Source organism: Megachile rotundata, chromosome 2 (genome assembly GCF_050947335.1).
Source record: "Megachile rotundata isolate GNS110a chromosome 2, iyMegRotu1, whole genome shotgun sequence".
NCBI classification, from domain to species: domain Eukaryota; kingdom Metazoa; phylum Arthropoda; class Insecta; order Hymenoptera; family Megachilidae; genus Megachile; species Megachile rotundata.
This window is the reverse complement of record NC_134984.1, coordinates 16,626,894-16,649,889: the sequence shown is the minus strand read 5'-3', so window position 1 is coordinate 16,649,889 and position 22,996 is coordinate 16,626,894. Positions and strand designations below refer to the sequence as shown.

The 22,996-nt window shown below is 35.2% G+C and overlaps 1 protein-coding gene across 3 annotated transcripts in view; it reads left to right on the top strand.

Annotated features, from left to right (window-relative positions):
• LOC100883420 (uncharacterized) overlaps positions 1 to 22,996 on the top strand; it is a 76,072-nt gene that overhangs the window by 16,967 nt on the left and 36,109 nt on the right. The window lies entirely within an intron of this gene.

Genomic DNA, 22,996 nt, shown 5'->3' with positions numbered 1-22,996 from the left:
TATGTTTCTTTTCATAGTTTGGATATAGTTTCAATTGAAAATGGTCTGTTAATGATAGGTGTTTGATAATTTTATTTATGGTGATATTACATATCTAACCGATAGGTGGACATAGTATACAAAGTTGTAGTATACAAAGTGTATAATGTTTTTCAATTTCCCTTGTTTACAATTTTTATACATTTTGAATTAAAAGTGTTATGGTTGTTTCCTAATTTTATTTATGTCATACCGGCAGACATCTTATCTCTTATTTTTTAACTTCTCTCTTTATTCATAATTTTGATATATTTCAAATGAAATTGTCATAGTTATTAATTTTATCTATATTACACTTGCTGTGCTCCTGCCGTTGTAACAAACATCATTAAAAGTGACGTAATATTGCAAATTTGGAGCACTGCGTGAAAGTAAAATAAATCATAATTGCAAAAACAGGAAGCGTTTTCTATTTATTTAATAACAAAATCAAATTTTAAGGCATACGTAACAATGGACGTGAACGAGAATTTCGTACACAAAGAGGGTTGAAATTAATTGGGGATTCATGTTGGTAATGTTATTAATATTTATGGAGGTTCATTGATTATATCAATTTATTGATCAAGTATTTTTCGAATAAAAATTTTGACACCTTTCTCATGAATTTTCAGGTTAGAGTATATATTTTATTTTATCACTTATGTGATTTTTCTATATTTTTCATATTCTATCATACAGAATACACCGGTCATCAGTGACACGTATGCCACTCATGACACACATGTATACAAAATCTCCAAAATGAATATTTTATTTTATCATTTATTTTACATTTCTATTCTCATGTTTTTTCTATATTTTTCATATTATATTATACAAAGTAGTACACCGGTCATCAATGACACATATGCCACTCATGACACACATGTTACATAAAATTGCGTACTCAGTCCTTTCACGGGTCACAACTGCCCCAACATGTAATTCATAGTTCAGACTCATTTTTCATTCTCATTTCCTTGATACACGTTATACGAAGGTCTCTAAAACCTAGATATCACTATTGTATAATGCTTTACTTTATAAAAGTCGGCCCCAAAAGGACCCAATTATACATTGAAATCCACGTTCACGTAATGTGGACGTTGTTTCAACGAAACAATTTATCGAAGGGATCAAATAACCATAGAAATAAATACAGTTACATATTGATCATGATATGTCTAGATAAATGATTGAATATTCCAGATAGAATTGAAAATGATAGAAGTGATTTAGATAAACGATTTAATATTCTGGAAATACTAATAATGGACAGTTTTTCTGCTATCATTAATCCAATAATAATTCCCCGAGCTAAAAATAGCGAGTTATTAAGTCCTTTGTATTGGAGTATCGTGTATGATAATCTGTTTGGATTGCGTGATATGGTCGATGATGTTTACAAACTGATACGTGTTGACTTGGAGATTTGTAGAAAATTTGGAAATTATAGAAGTGGAGAGGTCATTTGGGAATTTGAGAATTATTGGAGAGGACAACTTGGAGATTGGAGAATTTGGGAGTTGTGGAATTGGGAAACTTGCGGAGTTCTAGGGAGTTTGCGAGGGTGGGAAGTTAGGTACGGTTGGAAGTTTGGGAGTTTAAGTCCTCAGTGAGCATTTGAGTATTTTTGTAGTTTTGAGGTAATTTGGGGATTTGGGGGTTTGAGAATATGGAAATTTAGAAATTTGGAAGTTTGTAGATTTGGGGATTTAGGGATTTATGGGTTTGAGAGTTTGGAAATTTAGAAATTTGTAAGTTTGGGGATTTAAGGATTTATGGGTTTGAGAATTTGGAAATTTTTAGATTTGGGGATTTAGGAATAGGTGGGTTTGAGAATTTGGAAATTTGTAGATCTGGGGATTTAGGGATTCATAGGTTTGAGAATGTGGAAATTTAGAAATTTGGAAATTGGTAGATCTGGGGATTTAGGGATTCATAAGTTTGAGAATGTGGCAATTTGGAAATTTGGAAATTGGTAGATCTGGGGATTTAGGGATTCATAGGTTTGAGAATGTGGAAATTCAGAAATTTGGAAATTGGTAGATCTGGGGATTTAGGGATTCATAGGTTTGAGAATGTGGAAATTTAGAAATTTGGAAATTTGCAGATTTAGTATTTTAGAGATTTAGAAATTCAAGTTTTAGAATTTGGAAATTTGTAGATTTGGAAATTTGGGGATTTAGAGATTCATGAATTTGAGACTCTGGAAACTTGTGTTGATAATATTATTTCTAGGTAATAGATTTTGTTATTCAATTGAATTCACCTGCAAAGAAATGACGTAATAGTGTATTGTTTCTTTGCTATAATAGTCAGCATCGAAACTGATGATGTCCTTGAGTTGAATGTCGTGCGTGTTGTTTCTCTCTACGTTCTTACAGGAAATTGTTGTTCCAACTTTATTCTCGGTACATCTTCGATACTATCAATCCATTTATTTTCTCAATCTATTATTGTTCAATTTCTGTTTTTAGTTTGTTACTGTTTTATCTTTCATGTTGTTCAATTAATTCTTACTTTATTTATATTTTTAATTTTATGTCATTTAATTATTGTTTGATGCATTCTGTCAACTTTATATTGTTTAATTAATTATTCTTTTATATATGCTTTTAGTTTTTTATGTATATTTTCAATGTCATATTATCTAATTTACATTTCAAATGTAATATTACTTAATCTATCTCCTCAGATAAGAATTTCATAACAACACTCCGCAAATTACTACAATTTTCTCCGAAATTCATTTCACTAATTACAATAGAATATTCTAAAACGCTCGACTTGTTCCACGATCAAGATTTTCTAAAGGTAAAAAACAGCGTCGTTACATCGCCGAGCAAATTATATTTGTTGTGTTATCTATATTTAATTGAATTACATTATCACGTCGTTGGTTACGTGGCACGCGTAGATTTCCTGACCAGATAAATTCGATAAACCATAGATTCGAAGAAACTCTTTTTGGTTCCCCTTTTTATTCGAGTAATTAAATTCTTTTGCAATTTTGTACGCATGAAAGTGTTATCAATACATCCTTGTAGACACCTTTTCACCTTTTTGTGGGTTCTCAATTTTTGAGGATCAAATATTGATTTTTAGTAGGACAACAAATTCCCCAATTTCCAAATCAATAATTTTCAAAATCCCCAAACTCCAATATTTCCCAAACCTCCACCTCTGCACCCAAAAACCATCATTCATAAAATAAAAAAAATTGCAACTTAAATATTATTCACAGCTCTCCACATCTCTCCAGCATGGTTCGATTAAAGTTTGTTAGGTGAACATCAGTCCCTAGTAGAAATATCCGTGTTACCAGGTGGGGTCTTTGATTACCCCTGTCATAAAATAGGTCAATAAATAACCATAAAATTGTAACATACTCATCACCCTTCTATTAAATATTTTTGCCTTCAAACCTCTACTCATCGACCTCCCCACATTTTTCCCTTTTACCTATTTCAAGTGCAAAGTTCAATTCTCAAAATATTTTCCTAACTCTTAAAAATCTCCTAACATAATTCTCAAAAGATCTTCCCATCATCCGCTTGCAATCACTTCTACAAACAAAAACCGGTATTTTCTTATTATTTTTACACCGAAACAAATTACATAGGGCAATCGGGAACAATTTTCAATATAAGCTCGCAATAAAATACAAACGTTTATTCCATCGAAATAAACTAAACAGTCGATTAAAGGGGACACGATCGACAATCATTTACCGTATTTTATCGATATCCCGGCACACAGTAAAGATCTAAAACGTAACTTGACCGTATCCTCTTCCTGCGTAAACGTGTAATTTCCAGCGACCTACCATCAACAGGGTAGTTTTCATTTTAAAGTAATAAATAGATAAAACGTTTTCAAATGTTCTAGTTCGATATATATTTGTTGCGAGGTGATTCGAGCGTGATGTTGTTAGGTGCCGTTATATCCGTGCAGGCTTCTACGAGTATATCCATGAATATATTTCACGATACTCACGTCCGCCGGTTAATAACGAGCCCTAAACGCGATGATACATCGTCTAATTGTAACGGTCGAATCGTCGCGTAATTTGTTACGCTGCACGGCCAGTCGGAATCGGTACGCGATGATCATTGCGAAAATATTCCTGGATAATTTCGCACATACCATCAGCTTCATGCAGATGATTCCTGCCTTACGTCATTGCCCGTGATGTAATTAACCACGGAAGTTAACGAGAGTCGCGTCTAGTTACCGTCTTACTAGTTTCTTATGTCGAGCGAAATTCGATTGGAATGTCACGCTAGTCGACCTTCTTTCTTTCGACGGTCGCTGACAATTGCAATTTCTTTATTTGGAAATTCTCTTCATTTTTTAGTCCGGGAATTTATTTTGGGGAGTTTCAATTTATTTTGGGGATACTTTGGGGAGTTTATTGCGATCGATTTTTGTATTGATGTTTGGGGATGAGGGTTAATTCGAAAAGTTTGAAAATTTGTAATTGTTCATATGATTAGTTTCATGTGGCACCATGTATGTACATATGATTTATTACAAATTGACATGAATGGTGACTGAATGAATAGTAGACAGTCATTATTGGTATTCTAAAAATTGTAGTTAATACATGATTGATACACGTATCACCATGTGTGTACATATGTTTTATTACAAATTGACATGTATCACCATGTATGTAGATATATTTTATTACAAATTGACATGAATGGTGACTGAATGAATAGTAGACAGTCATTATTGGTATTCTAAAAATTGTAATTGATACGTGATTGATACATGTATCATCATATGTGTACATATGTTTTATTACAAATTGACATGTGTCACCATGTATGTACATATGTTTCATTACACATGAACATGAATGATGACTGAATGAATATTAGACAGTCATTATTGGTATTCTAAAAATTGTAATTGATACATGATTGATACACGTATCATCATATGTGTACATATGTTTTATTACAAATTGACATGTATCACCATATGTGTACATATGTTTCATTACACATGAACGTGAATGATGACTAAATGAATATTACACAGTCATTATTTATACTCTAAAAATTTGTACACAAGATTGATACATGATTGATATCTTGTATGACCATATATCTACATATGTGTTATTACAAATTGTCATAAGTGCTGACTAAATAAATATTAGACAGTCATTTCTATTTCTATTTTCAATTGTACTTAAAATCCAATTTATAGCAAACTTTCTACGTTCATAGAAAACATCAAAGTAATCGTTTCGTTTTCATTACATTCTCTCACATTCGCGTTGTTACGAGATTGAAACATCGGAATTCGGTCAGGATTCTCGATACTAGGATGGGGGTATCGATCACGAAGCCTTAATATTAAAATTGTCGATAAAAAGAAGTGACTATAATATATTACAAAAGGAAATTGATTAAATCAATCTCGCCTGTGAAATTAAATGTCACCTTGATGTCACCTAATTTAAAATTAATTGGTTCGTCATGTTATTCAGTAAAATAAAATTAATTCAATGTGTAATTTACAAAAGTGACTTTCAGTAAATTACTAAAATTATATGACTGTTATAAAGTTAAAATTAATTAAATGAACATGTAATTTATAAAAGTGACTTTCAGTTACTTATTAAAAAATAATGTGAATATTACTAAATTTAAATTGATTAAATAAATATTTTACTAAATTAAAATTAATTAATTCAATATATGAATAAAATTTAAATTGATTAAATTAATATATTACAAAATTAAAATTGATTAAATTAATATGTTACAAAATTAAAATTGAGTAATTCAATATATTACAAAATTATAATTGATTAAATCGATATGTTACAAAATTAAAATTGTTTAACTCAATATAATACTAAATTGAGATTATTACTAATTAACTTATAATGAAAATCAATCTAATACTAAATATGTAGAATCTCATACTAACTACTAAAAATAAAAAATAAAAAAATAAAAATAAATAAGCGAAAGTATGAATCAGTACATGTCGACAAAATTGATCAGAAATTTGAAGAAGAGCATAAATATCGCTATTAAAAAAAGAAATCTGGTGAATGGTTTAACTAGTAATTAATAAACATGCGATCACGCTTAAAGCCTTCATAATTAGGACACGCTGCGAAGAAAATGACGGTTTTCCGTGGCATACTTCCCCGACGAAAAAGTGCCAGTTGGTCGAGGGGATTCGATCTTCCGGTCATAGAAACTCGTCAAGTTGCAACCGAGGCACCGTTACGTCGACGAGACGAGACGAAATGCAGAGGAAACCGCGAAAAAGCTTATGCGTCGAGGTTGCCTCGTAAAGTCAAGTTTACGGTAGACTGACAACGAGATAAGGACTTTGCACAACAGTTATGCCCGCTATTTCTCGCGTCTCGCGGGAAGGATAGAAAAAAAAGGGAATCGACGATTCAAAGAAACCCTCGTTTCTCTCCATCTCGTCGATATCGATTCGCCGTGCAAAAAGTAAGATGGATAGTTCTCTTTCAACGTTAAACCTATAACGTAGTTACACTTGGAATATCTGAGAAATTAAGTAATATGTTTCGTACGATTTTTTACGACCATAAACAATAGAGTTATTTACCAATTAAATGGTCTAGTGTGCACGTCGGTGCGGTTTATGGTAAAAATTATGAATTCATTTATTCTGCCTATACTGCAGAACAAACTTCATTTGAAATTGAGATAAAAGGGTAACGGTATGAAAACAACTTCAATCGGTTAATTGCAATATTATATCAGGTAGCAACACTTAATTAGAGATCGCGTAACTTCAGAATTTGACATTTCGGAAATTCCTAAACAATTTAGAAAATTGTTTAGAAAATTTAGAAATCAAAAGAATATGGAAGTTCGAAGAATTGAAGAGGTTATCGAGGATTATATCGTGCAGTTATTTCGAATGAAGGTTACATTGCACGCGAGTGTACCGATAGTGACATACTCCGTTAAGTTACGCTGAGGTCGTAACTGCCCTAAGTGACAAACACTTGAAAGCGTTAAGGAAAAACAATTGAAGCAATATTACACCATCCTTAGCAATTCAAAGCGAATCGTCGGAACGTATTACACAGCGGGGTGGCGAGTCATCTTTTTCATAAAATAACGGGTATTTTTCATTCGTTCCACCGAATGAACTGGGTGTACAGTCAATGGCAAATCTGCTTTCCTTAGGGAAAATATGATTATCGAGAGCGAAGACGCAAATCACTGATTTTTAATTTCAGGGATATATGGATTAGGGGGTATAGAGTTTTGGGATATAGGGATTTTGGGATATAGGATTTGGGGAGATAGGGATTTAGGGAAATGGGGATTTTGGGATATGGGATTTGGGGAGATAGCGATTTAGGGATGAAGGGATTTGGGGATATAGGGATTTGGGGATATAGGGATTTGGGGATATAGGGATTTGGGGATATAGGGATTTGGGGATATAGGGATTTGGGGATATAGGGATTTGGGGATATAGGGATTTGGGGATATAGGGATTTGGGGATATAGGGATTTGGGGAGATAGGGATTTAGAGAGATAGGGATTTGGTGATAGAGAGATACAAGGGTATAGGGATTTGGGGATACAGGGATTTGGGGATATAGGAATTTGGGAATATAAGGATTTGGGAATATAGTAATTTGGGGATGTAGGGATTTGGGGAAATAGGGATTTGGGGATGTGGGGATTTGGGGATGTGGGGATTTGGGGATGTAGGGATTTGGGGATGTGGGGATTTGGGGATGTGGGGATTTGGGGATGTGGGGATTTGGGGATGTGGGGATTTGGGGATGTGGGGATTTGGGGATGTGGGGATTTGGGGATGTGGGGATTTGGGGATGTGGGGATTTGGGGATGTGGGGATTTGGGGAGATAGGGATTTGAGGATATAGGGATTTGAGGATGTAAGGATTTGGGGAGATAGGGATTTGGTGATAGAGAAATATGAGGGTATAGGAATTTGGGGGTATAGGGATTTAGGGATATAGGGATTTGAAGATGTAGAGATTTAGGGATATAGCAATTTGGGGATCCAGGAATTCGGAATCTAGGGACTTTCAGGTCTAAGAATTTATGGATGTAGGAATTTTGGGCGATAGGGCTTGAAACTTAGTACTTGAAACTTGAAACTTAATACTGAAACTTGATACTGAAACTTGATACTTGAAACTTAATACCTGAAACTTGAAACTTGATACTTGAAACTTAATACTGAAGCTTGAAACTTGATGCATGAAACTTAATACCTGAAACTTGAAACTTGATAGTTGAAACTTAATACCTGAAACTTGAAACTTAATACTGAAACTTGAAACTTGGCACTTGAAACTTAATACCTGAAACTTGATACTCGCAACTTGATACTTGAAACTTAATACCTAAAACTTGATAATTGCAACTTGAAACTTAATATCTGAAACTTGATACTTGAAACTTAATACTTGAAACTTGGAACTTGAAACTTGATACCTGACACTTGATACTTAATACTTGAAACTTGATATTTGAAGCTTAATACCTGAAACTTGATACTTGAAGCTCGAAAATGTTTGTCAGTAAAAACCGTGGTCATACGTGGGCACAAATACCCAAAGAAGGCGTTCGTCTGATTGGAGTGTACATTTCCACTTACAGACAGCGGATTTCGATCCGGTTTGAAAATTCTATTTCGCCGATCGGCGGCGGTATTTGTGCCGGGTCGAATTCCTGTGTCGATTTTCTCCAAGCTAATTTGGATTTCATGGAGGGACATAAAAGATGCGGCCGGTGGCGCTCGGCCGTGGTGAACGAGAGTCGAACGGTTCACCGATGAAAATTCACGATTAACGTCCCGACCAAACTCGTGGGAACATTTTCCCAGATCTAACACACGAACGAGCATAGATGCTTTCCGATTTTCATCCACGAGTATACGCTCGAGAATAAACATACGGAATTGATGCGAGTTCGCGTCTGCGTATCGTAATCCTTGAACGCGGAACTAACGTCTAATCGCTCGGTCTAATGACTAAACTAACTATACCGTTGCGAAGAAGAAAAAACGATGCACGCCAGACTTATGATGTACAAGGTACATACATGCGTTGTACTTTACACATACATATATTTAGATTGCCATAATGCCTTTACACTTATGAGCGTATTTAAGTTTACTCGCGAACTGAGGTTCCGGAGTGCTGTACTCATTGTCAGATTTTAATGAGTTTATAAATGATGATAGATTTGATTATTACCGTCGCTGCAGGAATGTTGATTATTTTGCCGCCATAAATTGTTTCTTCTTTACTACATTTTTTGCTCTAATTTTGAAAATTTCACGTTAACCTTCCGGATTAAATTCATTCAAACAAACTTAGATCAAAGATACATTTAATTTTAATAAAAAGAAAAATCATCGAAGTTGAAAATGAAGATTTCTTCAATCTTTTAAGATGTCAAAAATTGTGCGTTGTCGAAAATCTGAATGTTAAATGTAAACCGCAATGATAAAAATAAAGGCGTAATAAAACCCATCGGCAAATAACAGTGTTTGTAGTAATTGTCGGAGTGGTACGCAAATAACATCGAAGAAGAATGGCTCGGCGCAAAACGCGCTCCCTTTATGAAAAAGCCAAAGAAACAATTCAGTAGTCTCGAACGCTTAGCAATTTCAATTTACATCGAATCGTTGATGGATCCTAAGAAGGGTGGATGGAAATTGTTATCACCGGTATGAGCCTACAGCGGAATAAATTAACGCGTACGAGGTCGATGGTGAACAGCTTCATCGTGTAATCGTGAAAAAATCCGTAATACGACGACGTCCCGTGGTGCTGTTGCCTGTATCTGTTCGTGAGTTCGTGTCGTTAATGCATAATGCACCAGTGCATCGTTGCATATACCGAGCTACCAAGACACGATCGTTTTTTTTCCCGATCGTTAATCGATCGCGGTAGCATTAGATTAAATGCACGGTGCTCGTAGCTGGCTGCACAAATTATCTATCGCGGCGTTCGGCCATCGTCGATTTTCACCCTACAATGCGTCATCGCGGTGTATAATAGAAATAAAAGAAAGCGTTTAAGAGTTTCACGGATTCGAACTATTCTATTTAATACAAAACTGGCGTAACTCGAATGCGTTGAACGTGTGCACTGTGGAATGTAGTGCACGCGTGCGTGTGCGTGTCAAAATGTTTGCACGCGGTTACGAATCTTACCAAACCAGTCGAACGGTAATCTCTCTTTGAAATTTTGCTCGGCTCTTTCGCGGACTGGGTATCTTGTTAATTACAGTTTCGAGCTGTTGAAATATCCCGGCTTTCAATCTGGAGTTTCGATTATTTACGATGGAAATAACATGTTGGCGGACAGCTGAATTTTCCGATCTTTTCGTTTTTCGTTAATACAATTTCAATTTTTCTAGTTTTCGAGTTTCCAAGTTTTCAAGTTTCCAAGTTTTCAAGTTTTCAAGTTTTCAAGTTTTCAAGTTTTCAAGTTTTCAAGTTTTCAAGTTTTCAAGTTTTCAAGTTTTCAAGTTTTCATGTTTCTAAGTTTTCAAGTTTTCAAGTTTTCATGTTTCTAAGTTTTCAAGTTTTCAAGTTTTCATGGTTTTAATTTTTCAAGATTTCAATTTTTCAAGATTTCAATTCTTCAAGGTTTCAATTTTGCAAGGTTTCAGTTTTTCAATCCTTCAATTCTTCAATTCTTCAATTTTTCAATTTTGCAAGTCTTCAATTCTTCAATTGTTCAATTCTTCAATTTTTCAATTTTTCAATTTTGTAATTCTACAATTTTGCAATTCTTCAATTCTTCAATTTTTCAATTTTGTAATTCTTCAATTTTGCAATTTTTCAATTCTGCAATTCTTCAACACTTCAATTGTTCAATTCTTCAATTCTTCAACTTTGTTATTTTTCATTCTTCAATTTCACAATACTTTACCTTCGAATGTTTCAATTATTCCATTTTCAGATTTAAAAAATTTCAAGTATAAAAATATAAACATTTTATAACTTGATAAATCAAAATGTTAGAAATATATATATTTAGAAAAATCAAGTTTTCAAGTCTCTAAGTTATTTTCATATTTTCTATTCTTCAACTGTACACTCTTGAAATTTCTTATATTTGTAAAATCTCGTATTATCAAATCTCTTTTTATAATCAAGAAACGTGATCGTCACGATTCAAACAGCTGATACTAAATAAAAAAAAGAGATACGAGTAGGATAGAAGATATAGAGAGATAAGCGACGATTACTCATACGAAAGAATGCAGGAAATAAAAAATAGGAAAGGAGACAATGGTGAACTGCAAGGTGACCGTTAAAGATAATCACGAAGCGGAAATAAAAAGATGTCGTAAAATGGCAGTAGAAATCTGAGCGAGCAAAGAATTGGCTAGTGTGGCCAGGAGAACGTGGCATGACGCGATTCTTGTGCATTATCGTGTTCCGTACGCCCGTTACGTTAGGTTAGACCCGACGTACATACATACACGTGGAAGCTATCAGGGCTGTCGTTACGCCTAATGAATATTTTAACGTTAAACCGGTACAGTCTAACTTTGCCGGTTATCGAACTGACGTACTTAACCGGTGCTTATTAATTCGACATACCATGTGTTGCTGGCTAGTTTAATACTCTTCGCGCTAAATTGACGTCTATTTTAATGTAACAATAGTATCACAAAGTGCTATAATCCCTATAACACCGTATTGTACAGTTTATTAAAGTTTATACACATTCAACTTCTTATATTTTGTTATTCAGAATATTATAACACCGTATTGTCCACTATATTAAAGTTTACACACATCCAACTTCTTATATTTTGTTATTCAGAATATTACGTTCATACATTAATATTGTACTCTTATTAATTCAAACCGATATTTATACAAATTTTAATTATTCAAAATTATTCAAGCATTAGAAAATTGCAGTAAGTGAATTTTCAGTTACTTAAGCTAATTACTGGCAGAGTTAATGTATTTATCGAAAAAAAAAATGAATGTTTATTTGAATATGCGCGTACTTAGTGCGCATGCGTCGTATCCCGCGCATGCGCATTAGCTTTATTTAACAATCTTCGTTTGCGCACCGTATTGCATGTAATACGTATAAATTATACAAAATTATACAACTTATTAATGATATAATATTGTAGATTGCATAATAAATAATAATTGCACAGAATAATTCTACATAAATTACACAACATCGTGAAGGAAAATATAGCAACTTTTTACGCGACAGTTTACCTGACTCCACAATTTACATGTATTAATCGCACACTAACGTAAACTATAGTACCAAAGTTCTCTGAAACGATTATAAATATTGTTGCTTATCATTCCTTTAAGATATTCAAATGCAAAATGTCACACAACATCCGAGATCAATACAGAATGGTTACTTTGCATACGTCTACCATTTCACAAACGGAAAACAGTAGGCATTTCTATTCTCCCGATAGATTGAACAGCGTTGCGTGCAAAATGGATGAACGGTCTCCTTGACCCGCGAGATGAAACAACAGTACAGGAAATCGAGAGAGACCATGGCGGAAAAGCTTGGCGTGAAAAATCTCGATAAAAGAGAAAGCCATTGAACCTACGAAGCGGTCATAAACGCGAGGAATGCAGATTCACGTTCCGCGAAGCAATTACTGGATCGTCTTGTTAATTCGTCGAGCTCAACAAATAAGAAGCGACCGAGCTACAATTAATCTCTAATGGGAGGTCTAAGACGAACTTCTTTATTTTTTCCTTTCTTTCCTCGCACCGGTGCCGAATTCATTTGAGGTGCGTACTGAAGGAGGGTAAGAATCGATGGATTAAACGCTCGATAATTGAATCTATCTTTGCCGAACGAGCTCCCTGGGGCAACCGTAATGATCTGCCTTAATTACTCCCAATGGCGTAGCTGGAATTTTTTTGGGGGGTGCGTTGGGCACTCTAGGTTTTATTAGAGGGGACTGCTGGTGTGGGTTAGGCTGTTGAAAATTTGGGGATCTGAGATATGGGGAATTTAAATTTTGGGATTTGGGAATTTTAGGACTTGGGAATTAAGGAGATGGGAATTTAGGAAGATGGGAATTTAGGGAGATGGGAATTTAGGGGGATGGGGATTTTGGAAGATGGGAATTTGAGGAGATGGGAATTTAGAGAGATGGAATTTGGGAAGATGGGAATTTAGGGAGATGGGAATTTAGGGGGTTGGGATTTAGGGAGATGGGAATTTAGGGAGATGGAAATTTGGGGAGATGGGAATTTAGGGAGATGGGAATTTGGGGAGATGGGAATTTAGAGAGATGGAATTTGAGAAGATGGGAATTTGAGGAGATGGAAATTTGGGGAGATGGGAATTTAGAGAGATGAAATTTGAGAAGATGGGAATTTGAGGAGATGGAAATTAGGGAGATGGGAAATTAGGGAGATAGGAAATTAGGGAGATGGGAATTTAGAGAGATGGAATTTGGGAAGATGGGAATTTGAGAAGATGGAAATTAGGGAGATGGGAAATTAGGGAGATAGGAAATTAGGAAGATGGGAATTTAGAGAGATGGAATTTGGGAAGATGGGAATTTGAGGAGATGGAAATTAGGGAGATGGGAATTTGAGAAGATGGGAATTTAGAGAGATGGAATTTAGGAAGATGGGAATTTGAGGAGATGGAAATTAGGGAGATGGGAATTTAGGGAGATGGAAATTTTGGGACTTGGAAATTTGGAAATTTGGTAATTGAAGAATTGAGGAATTTCAACAGCCGCAAATTAGCAAATTTACAAATGCAAAACCTAAAAATTTGAAAATATAGAAATTCTTATAGGGATTTGAAACTAGAAAAAGTAAAAATTTGTAACTATTCAAAGACAATCTGAACCACCATAAAAGTTTTTCTCCAACAGAATAGTACTTACCACGTAATCATCCGACCGGAATGACTAATTTAATTGCTTCCAGACCATTTAATCCTTCCTGATGTAAATTTTAATTACACTTCTTTTCCTCGTAAAATCTAATTAGGTCTTGTCCCAAGTTTCCGAACAAAAGAAAAACAAAGAAAAAGTCGATCAGACACATTAACATTTTTCAATGTAGATCATTAACATTTTTTAAATATTTTTCTAAGAACAATGTATGACAGATTGAACCATTAATCTGTGACACTACTGTGGCGTCATGTAGATTTTAATGTTTACTGACGCCAGGTTGGCGTCCATCGTCCCAGATGAAACTTGTCATTAAAAATAACCTCTGCCACAAGATTCCAGTTTTTTACAAAAATGTACTACATTCTTTAACGATCGAAAACGATAAATATTTCAGGGATTAAAAGAAATGTATAAAATTTACGACATTATGTAAACGAAGAAAAAAATTGCCAAGAAGTATTTTTTTGGTAATCTCATCAAATTTAAAGATAAATTCTAAATTTCGAAACGTATCTCTATTTAGCCCCAAAGGTGTGAGTCAGTGAATAAAGCCTGACTATATTAAGTAACCTCCGTATTTTTGAAACGAACTCTCGATACTATTTCTCGTTCGATAAAGATCATACGATTTTCGTCGATCGTTGTGTTTGCCCCTTTTTCACCGATACTTATCGTATATCTTGGTACCCCGAGGCTGTTCATGCTAACGGAATCGATCGGTGAGAATTTTTATGATCCCCCGTACAATTTGCATGAGCTGCGTTCGAGCGAAAAAGAGAGGCAAAAGCAGATGTTTAGCGGGCAAGAACAAGGGAAAAGGAGAGAGAAAAATATAATAACTGAGCGGGAAACATAACAGGTAGGCGGTAGGAAAAAATATGGGAGCGAAAAGAAAAAATGAGATGAAAGAATGAAACGGTCAAAGATTAACGCCAAAGAAGGTTTCGGATGATTGTTGGTAAAGAGAAAAGAGGGCAACGATTACATATTGTCTTGATAAATGTCCTTAACCTGGGGAGGTGTCAGTGTTTGCTTCGAGCTAACTGGTAGGACAAATATCATTTGGGCATTTGGAAGTTAGGCTGCTTAATTTGGTCATTTGGTGATTTGGGGGTTTCATAGCTTTTTTATTTGGTAAATTAGTATTTTAGGAGGTGGACATTTAGCTGGTAATTTGGGAGCTTTAATATTTAACTAGGTGATCAATTTTTGGGGGGTAGTTTGGTAATTTGGAAGTTTGGAAACTTGGTAAGTTTGAAGGTTGGTAATTTGGGGTTAGTGGTTTGGTAATTTTCTAAGAAGATGGTTTGATAATTTAGAAATTTGTCAAATTGGTAATTTGGTAGTTGGACAATTTTCTAAGGGGGTAGTTTGATAATTTGGAAATTTATCAAATTAGTAATTTGGTAGTTTTGTAATTTTCTGAGGGGGTGATTTGATAATTTGGAAATTTATTAAATTGGTAATTTAGTAGTTTTGTAATTTTCTAAGAGGGTAGTTGGATAATTTGGAAATTTGTCAAATTGGTACTTCGGTAGTTTGACAATTTTCTAAGGGGTTAGTTTGATAATTTGGAAATTTGTCAAATTGATCATTTGGTAGTTTGACAATTTCCTAAGGGGGTAGTTTGATAATTTGGAAATTTGTCAAATTGGTCATTTGGTAGTTTGACAATTTTCTAAGGGGGTGATTTGAAAATTTGGAAATTTATCAAATTGGTAATTTGGTAGTTTTGTAATTTTCTAAGGGGTAGTTTGATAATTTAAAAATTCGTCAACTTAGTAATTTTGTAGATGAGTAATTTTCTAAAAGGATGGTTTGTTAATTTCAAAATTTGTCTACTTGGTAATTTAGTAATTTGGTAATTTTCTAATAATAGTTAATAATAATTATATTATTATTAATAATTATTAATAATATTAATATTAATAATATTATTATTAATAATTATTAATAATAATAATTATTAAACTATCTTAGGATAGTTTAATAATTTGAACGTTAGGAAACTTGCTAATTTAGCGGTTTGGTAATTTGGTATTGGTAGTTTAATAATTTTCTAAGAGGGTAGTTGGATAATTTAGAAACTTGGAAATTCACTCATTTGGTACTTAGATTATTTTCTAAGATAACAATTTGCTAGTTTGGAAATTTTTTATGTTGCTAATTTAACAATTTCCTAATTAACTAACTTGTCAATATATAAATCTGATAATTTGTTTATTTAAAAAACTTGAAATACAAAGCTTCAAAACTTGAAGTCGCAGTATCCCCAAATTTAGAAATCATTAAAATGAACCTTGTTACCACTGATCACCATCCACAATTGCATACCCAATAAAAAAATACCTCCACAAAATTTCAAAGCATTACAACACAATTATACAATAATCCAATCAAAACTATATTCAGCTCAAAACCAAACCAATCTTCATATTTATATAACGCTCGTACAATTATAAACCAACTTCCTGATCGTAAGAAATATTTTTACCATTGTAAGAAATACACGTCCCCAAAAATAGCGTAGTAACATAGAAAGAGCTAGACAGTTCTAAAAAAAAGCGAAGAAAGACACTAAACGCTCCGTTGTCCTCGTTGAAGTAAAATTCTATAAACGAGTTTGGGGACGACGACCTCGAGTGGACGATCTTTCCATAACCTTGTCGAGATACGAAATATATACACAGAAAGAAATTCTGCAGGAAATGATCTTGACTCCTGGTTCGAGGTCACCACGTTCACCACAACAATTTTTTAAACGCAAATTGCTAGGAACGGACAGATTCAAGCAAAACTTGCGCCAGGTACATCTAGCATACCTGACGAGTGTCATTTTTGTGATAAATTATTTGCGATAAATTCATTTATCCTCTTAACTACCTTAACCCTTTGCTGACTCAACGTGGAATCTTTATTTCTTTTTCATTTGAAGTTTCTATATTAGGTTTTCTGTATTTGGTTCTAAAAAGTTTGATAAGACTTTGAACTTCATATTTACGCGCCATTTTGTGCCATTTTGTATGAAATAGAATTAAAATATCTGACACGAAACTTGACAAGTTAAAGAGTATAATTAATTAGATTTTTTAATTTAAAATATCAACAATGTTAAGTATTAAAAATTCTAACTTTGCACTACTCTGTAGGCAGCCATTTTGTAGACAAGTCTGCAACACAAAACCTGCGCAGTCGGTACCTAAAAGTAACAGCTATGCGCACGTAAGTTATTAGATTTCGTACAAGTGTATCTATTATGCAGTTCTTACCGCGCAAATATATTATTTTTCGTTATCGACTGCGCATATGTTTCATGATCGCTTCAGTCAAGGTCTCCAATAAACTGTTGACATTTGTAGTAATAGCGTATAATTAAATGTTTGCATAAATTATGATACGTAATTGCAGAGGGGTTGGAATTTTTAAGTTCAATTAGAATGTAGTCAGTGTTACAATGTAAAGCGAATTTCCTTTTCAACGCACTTTCTCTAATAACGAATGCCTTCGATCATCTCAATCGGTTAAAGCGACAGTAAGCATTGGAAATTGCATAGGATGCAAACCACGTGACTAAACTTTCTTAATATTCTTCCGGTTGTGACACCTGCAGGAAACCTTTCTTACACGTGTTCTGCGTATTTAAGGTGTTAAAAATTCTATCACTTAAACTTTCATTATTTCTATTTAAGATTTAATAAATTAAGGTTTAAAAATAAATTCTATTTAAGATTTGTAACGAGGAACTTGGAATCGTTTCATTAAAACTTTGCACAACAAAGTATATCAAAGTGTCTTGCAAAACCACAGCAACTACAAAATACCCTGCTCAAGTCTAAATGTAAATTTCTCCGTTATTGTAGAGAGTTTTACAATGTTACTACTTGTGATCCATTTTATAATTGCACGAAGTTCGAGCGAAATCGCTGTTGCAGAGGTCGTAACTTCTCAACGAGATAGATATTTAATTGCATTTCGGAAGATCTATTTGTTCTTCCAATGTACTCATCTTTTAAACATCCGCATAATTTATGTAAATCTCAGTGAAGTTAAATGCTTTCGTTGTAGAAAACTACGCAGTATTAGAAAGTTAACGGTGAATAAAAATTCTTAACAAAACCGTGACGATCGCGTGATTCGTTTTTGCGACGCGATCGAAAGGAGATCTTTGTTTTAGAGACGAAATAGGTTTCCAACTTTCTGACTTTTCCGTGTTATTTGGTTTGGAAATGTTTATGGATTTCATAAGGTAATAGATATTACGTTGATATTTCGTATTATGCTAGCATTCGTTAGAGAATTGTATTAGCACTCATTAAATAGAGAAGCAGATTATGTTGTTATGAAACCGATTTAAAAAATTGTAACGAGATGTGAAACTAACAAAATGATTAGATAAAAATGGTCAGATATAATCTTTCTATGGTGATCGCTCGATAAATGTCCGCTTGATAAATGACAACTGTAAGATGACCACCTTCTGATAAATAAAAAATATTTTCAAATATTTATGCTCCTCTCGTTAATTTTGTTGTAAAAGTTTGTTGCACTCTTCATATAAATCGATATGAATATTAATAAGTCGATTCTGTCGTACCGCCAGATAATTAGCATCCACATAAATAAAAGTTAGTTCCAAGAGAAAGATAAAAACGTTGCCAGGTAAAAAGTGGCACGTGAAACGGTAGAAAAAGTACCGCATCTCGAAACGTAAAAATGTAACAATTGTCTCGAATCCGAAGAAACTGAACGACTATGGCGGTCAAATCGCGGTACAATTCGACGTGGAATGTCTGGGGTGCTTGCGTTGTCTCTAATGGCCGATGAAAAACAAGAGGAAATTTGTCCCCCATTCGAGCGTCTCCGCCTAGCCTTGAACTCTCGCCATAGGATAGCAGGAACAGGTGGGTGCAGCCAGTGTTCCGTAACGAAAGAATCGAGAAAGGTAAGAGCTGTCAAGTGTGTCACGCAAGTAAAACGTTTATTCGGTTTATTGCCGGTACGATTGTTGTACCAATCGCGCGCGACATTCTTCAGAAGCGTTTCTACACACACGGGCCACGCATCGGCGTCTCTTAGCACGCGCGCGCGCGCTGGCACGTCGGCTTTTATTGACGCTAATACGTTCGTTCAAAGGACCCTCTAGCGCGTTACAACTCGACAGTAAAATTAGCTAAATACGCATCAGTGTCGTGAACCGAAAGGTCAGCTCGGCGCCGAACTTTGATCCGCAGAATCAAAGGCCTTGATGATCGAATTAACGCGATATGCAAACGAGGATAATGGCCGATTTGTGCCTAACGTAGCTACAATTTTCATGCGTTATCGCCGTGTGCATCTGGAATTTAGATGCAGGGTTCGTGCACGGTTTTATTCATATTCTTATCTGCGGTTATACTGCGGCAAATTTGAGATTTGTAGGAGTTGTCTCTTTATGATAGGCGACTTGGGTGAGATAGGGGTTTAGGATTTGGAGACGGGAGGAGATTGGTGCTTTGGGATTTTCAAGATTACCTTTAGGAAACTTTGGGAATTATAGAACTGTGAAAAGAGAACGCAGAAACTTTTTTATTTGAGGATTTAAAAATTTGATAATTTAATGGTTCAAGTGGTAGATTTAACGATTTACAAATATCGTTGCTAGGTTTCAAAATTCAGACGAAACTTCCTATATCGCCAAGCCCAAGAATTCCTCTCCCCACACTTAGTATGCGTCTCAATCCACAAAAAGTCCTCTATATTCATATCCACAACAGCAAAAACCTCAATCCCATTACTAAGCACATCGTAACGACAATGAAGGCGTTAATTTATTTTCAACTTGTAACGCGTCCTCGCCAACTAGGAACACATAATTATCAAGGCAGTCTCCTTAGTTTTACTAAAATACCTCGCGGCGAAAACAATAATAAAGATAAGACACGTAGCCGTCATTTTTTTAATGTAAAATGAATTCTGAAAGCGTTATTATGAATCGATAAAGGCAACAAAGGTTCGACTGCCTCACCGTTTCTTGCCGGCGACGAAATCGATCACAGTGATCGGATGTCCTCGATTCAAAAATTGTACGACAACGAGCACCGTATAAAGGAGCTGTTTGTGCCCCGGCTAACAAAAATCAAGACCACTTTCTACAGCCGTTCGATCCAGTTACAATCGAGGCACAATATACCCTTGCTGTGCGGTTATGAAGCGATCGAGATGCAAGATCATGGTTCGTTTGCGATAAACGTCCAACGAGTCTTTCTTTGTCTTTTGCTGCAACCTTCGATTCAAAGGGAGATTTTTTAACCTTTCGACTGCGATGGACGGGTCAATTATAGGATCATCGATGTATCAAACGTTCACTGTATACGTCTGGTTACCATGCGAAACAATGAACTGTGCTCTGTATTCGACTGCCAATTTATTGGAGGTAGTACTTGGTCGCGACATAGCACTTCTTTTGAAATTAATTTTCAGCTTTTCAATTTTTCAATTTTTCAATTTGTCAATTTTTTAATTTTTCAATTTTTCAAGTTTTCGTGTTTTCAAGTTTTCAAGTTTTCAAGTTTTCAATTTTTCAAGTTTTCGTGTTTTCAAGTTTTCAAGTTTTCAAGTTTCCAAGTTTCCAAGTTTTCAAGTTTCCAAGTTTCCAAGTTTTCAAGTTTCTAAGTTTTCAAGGTTTCATGGTTCTAATTTTTCAATTTTTCAGTTATTCAATTTAATAGTTATTAAATTTCTCAGTTATTCAATTTCTCAGTTATTCAATTTCTCAATTATTCAATTTCTCAGTTATTCAATTTTTCAGTTATTCAATTTCTCAGTTATTCAATTCCTCATTCTTCAATTCTTCAATTCTTCAATTCTTCAATTCTTCAATTCTTCCATTTTTCAAGTGTTCAATTCTTCAATTCTTCCGTTTTTCAAGTCTTCAATTCTCCAGTTTTTCAAGTGTTCAATTCTTCAATTCTCCAATCTTCCAAGTCTTCAATGTATTAATTTTCAATTTCCAACTTTTCGAATTCTCAAATTTATCCAGTAAAAATCTGAAAATTCTTAGGAATCGCTAAGAATCGGCGAGCCAACTATACGGCGTGGGGTTTAAAATTAATCAAGCCCCTCCCTGTTCGTTCCCTATCGGGAGTCGAATTGACGATCGCGTTAGGAAATAAACTCTGACCCCAACGCAATCAATTAAACAACGAAGAAGATTCCTCGAAGCAACGGGCGAATCTTCTCAAGGAAGGAAGTAAAGGAAACCGAGGTTCGTGCCGAGACTTTCTCACGACGAAGGCATCTGCTATCGCGAATCTCTCGCTGGATCCTAATTGCGATCTCTTACGAGGCAGCCGCCTACGAGCAAACCGCAGCCATTTAAATTTGTGTCATTACGCTGGGACGCTTCTTCTGGGACGTGAGACGACAACCGCGTTAAAGTCTCGCCATTCTTTTGCTTCTCACAATGTTGTGACGCGCGACCACGTTACATATCGCTTACTTACTTTCTTCCGAAGATTCCTCGTTAGGCAACCATCTTTATCCATCTCGGCTTTACGTAACGGAGAAGACCATTGTTTGGAGATCGTTGGACGGTAACTCGGTTATTAGATGAATTACGTAATCCGAGTACTATTTTCGAGTACGTACCAACAGTACTGTTTTCTCATCGCATTTTTACGGGTGCATAGTTCAACTTTTATGACAAGCTGGCTATTTTCGCGCACGAACGTGAATTATTTTTGGGATGCGCTTTGGATACCAAGGTTGCGATATCTTTTGTTCAAGGAGCAGCTAGATTGGAAGTATAATAAGATTCGACGAAAGTGCAGATTTTAAAAATTCTTGAATACTGTTTTCAACAATTCTAAATGGTACAGTAACGATTTGGTTTTACGAAGATTATATTCCACCGCGATAATTAGCCGAGCTCTAATCAAAGAAGCGAAACGTTTCTGGCATCCCGAGGGAAGCGTTCAATGCTTTTCCTCGCTCGGCGACGAGCATTTTCCTCAGACTTTGATTAGTCCGGCCATGTAGCCGACAAAGTTTCGCGTGCACGACGAGAGAGAAAATTCGCAACGGTACCGAGCGTGTTCCATCGTTGCCCCTCTCCCGCGGAAGCGGAAAGAAAGGAACGAGAAAAGCGTGGAAGAGTAAAGAGGTAAAAAAAAAAACGAAACAAAACAAACAGCAGTATTTTCCTCACGGTAATTATCGCGGTGGCTGGAACAGAGGAGAGAAAAGCGGGAATGATGGAAGATGAGACCAAGGGAAATGGAGCATACCCCCTGTACCGGAACCTCCCACGATTGTATGCTAAAACAACGATTGCGAAAACGCTGAAAAATCGGCTCCTTCTACACGCGGCTGTACTTTCATCATTCCGAATAGTTCGATTATGATTTCTTTGGTGATATAACGAGAGTTTTGGTTTGGGACGAGCTAAACGAGCATGAAATTATTTATAATGTTTTCTAGGTGCATTAAACTTATTTCGTTAAGAGGAGTACAATGGAAATGTAACTGTAGTTTCTATTCATTTAATAACACGAATAATGCGATATAAGGCGAGGGGATATATATAACGATAACGTACGATAGTAGTAGTAGATAGGAGTGTTAGTTGTGGCAATATAATACGAGGTGATTTGATTCGTGATAATAGGAGTTCGTGGTGATACAGTGCGTGGTGATATAATATATGGCGATATAACACGTGACAATAATAATATACAATAGTGATATAATGATTGGTAATAATAACTCATAGCAATATAACGCGTGGCGACATAACACGTGGCGATATAACACGTGGAAATGTAGCACGTGGCAATATAACGCATGGAAATATATCGCATGGTAATACAACGCGAGGAAATACAGCGCGTGGCGATATAACGCGAGGAAATACAGCGCGTGGCGATATAACGCGTGGAAATACAGCGCGTGGCGATATAACGCGTGGAAATATATTGCGTGGTAATACAACGCATGGAAATATAACGCGAGGAAATACAGCACGTGGTGATATAACGCGTGGAAATACAGTGCG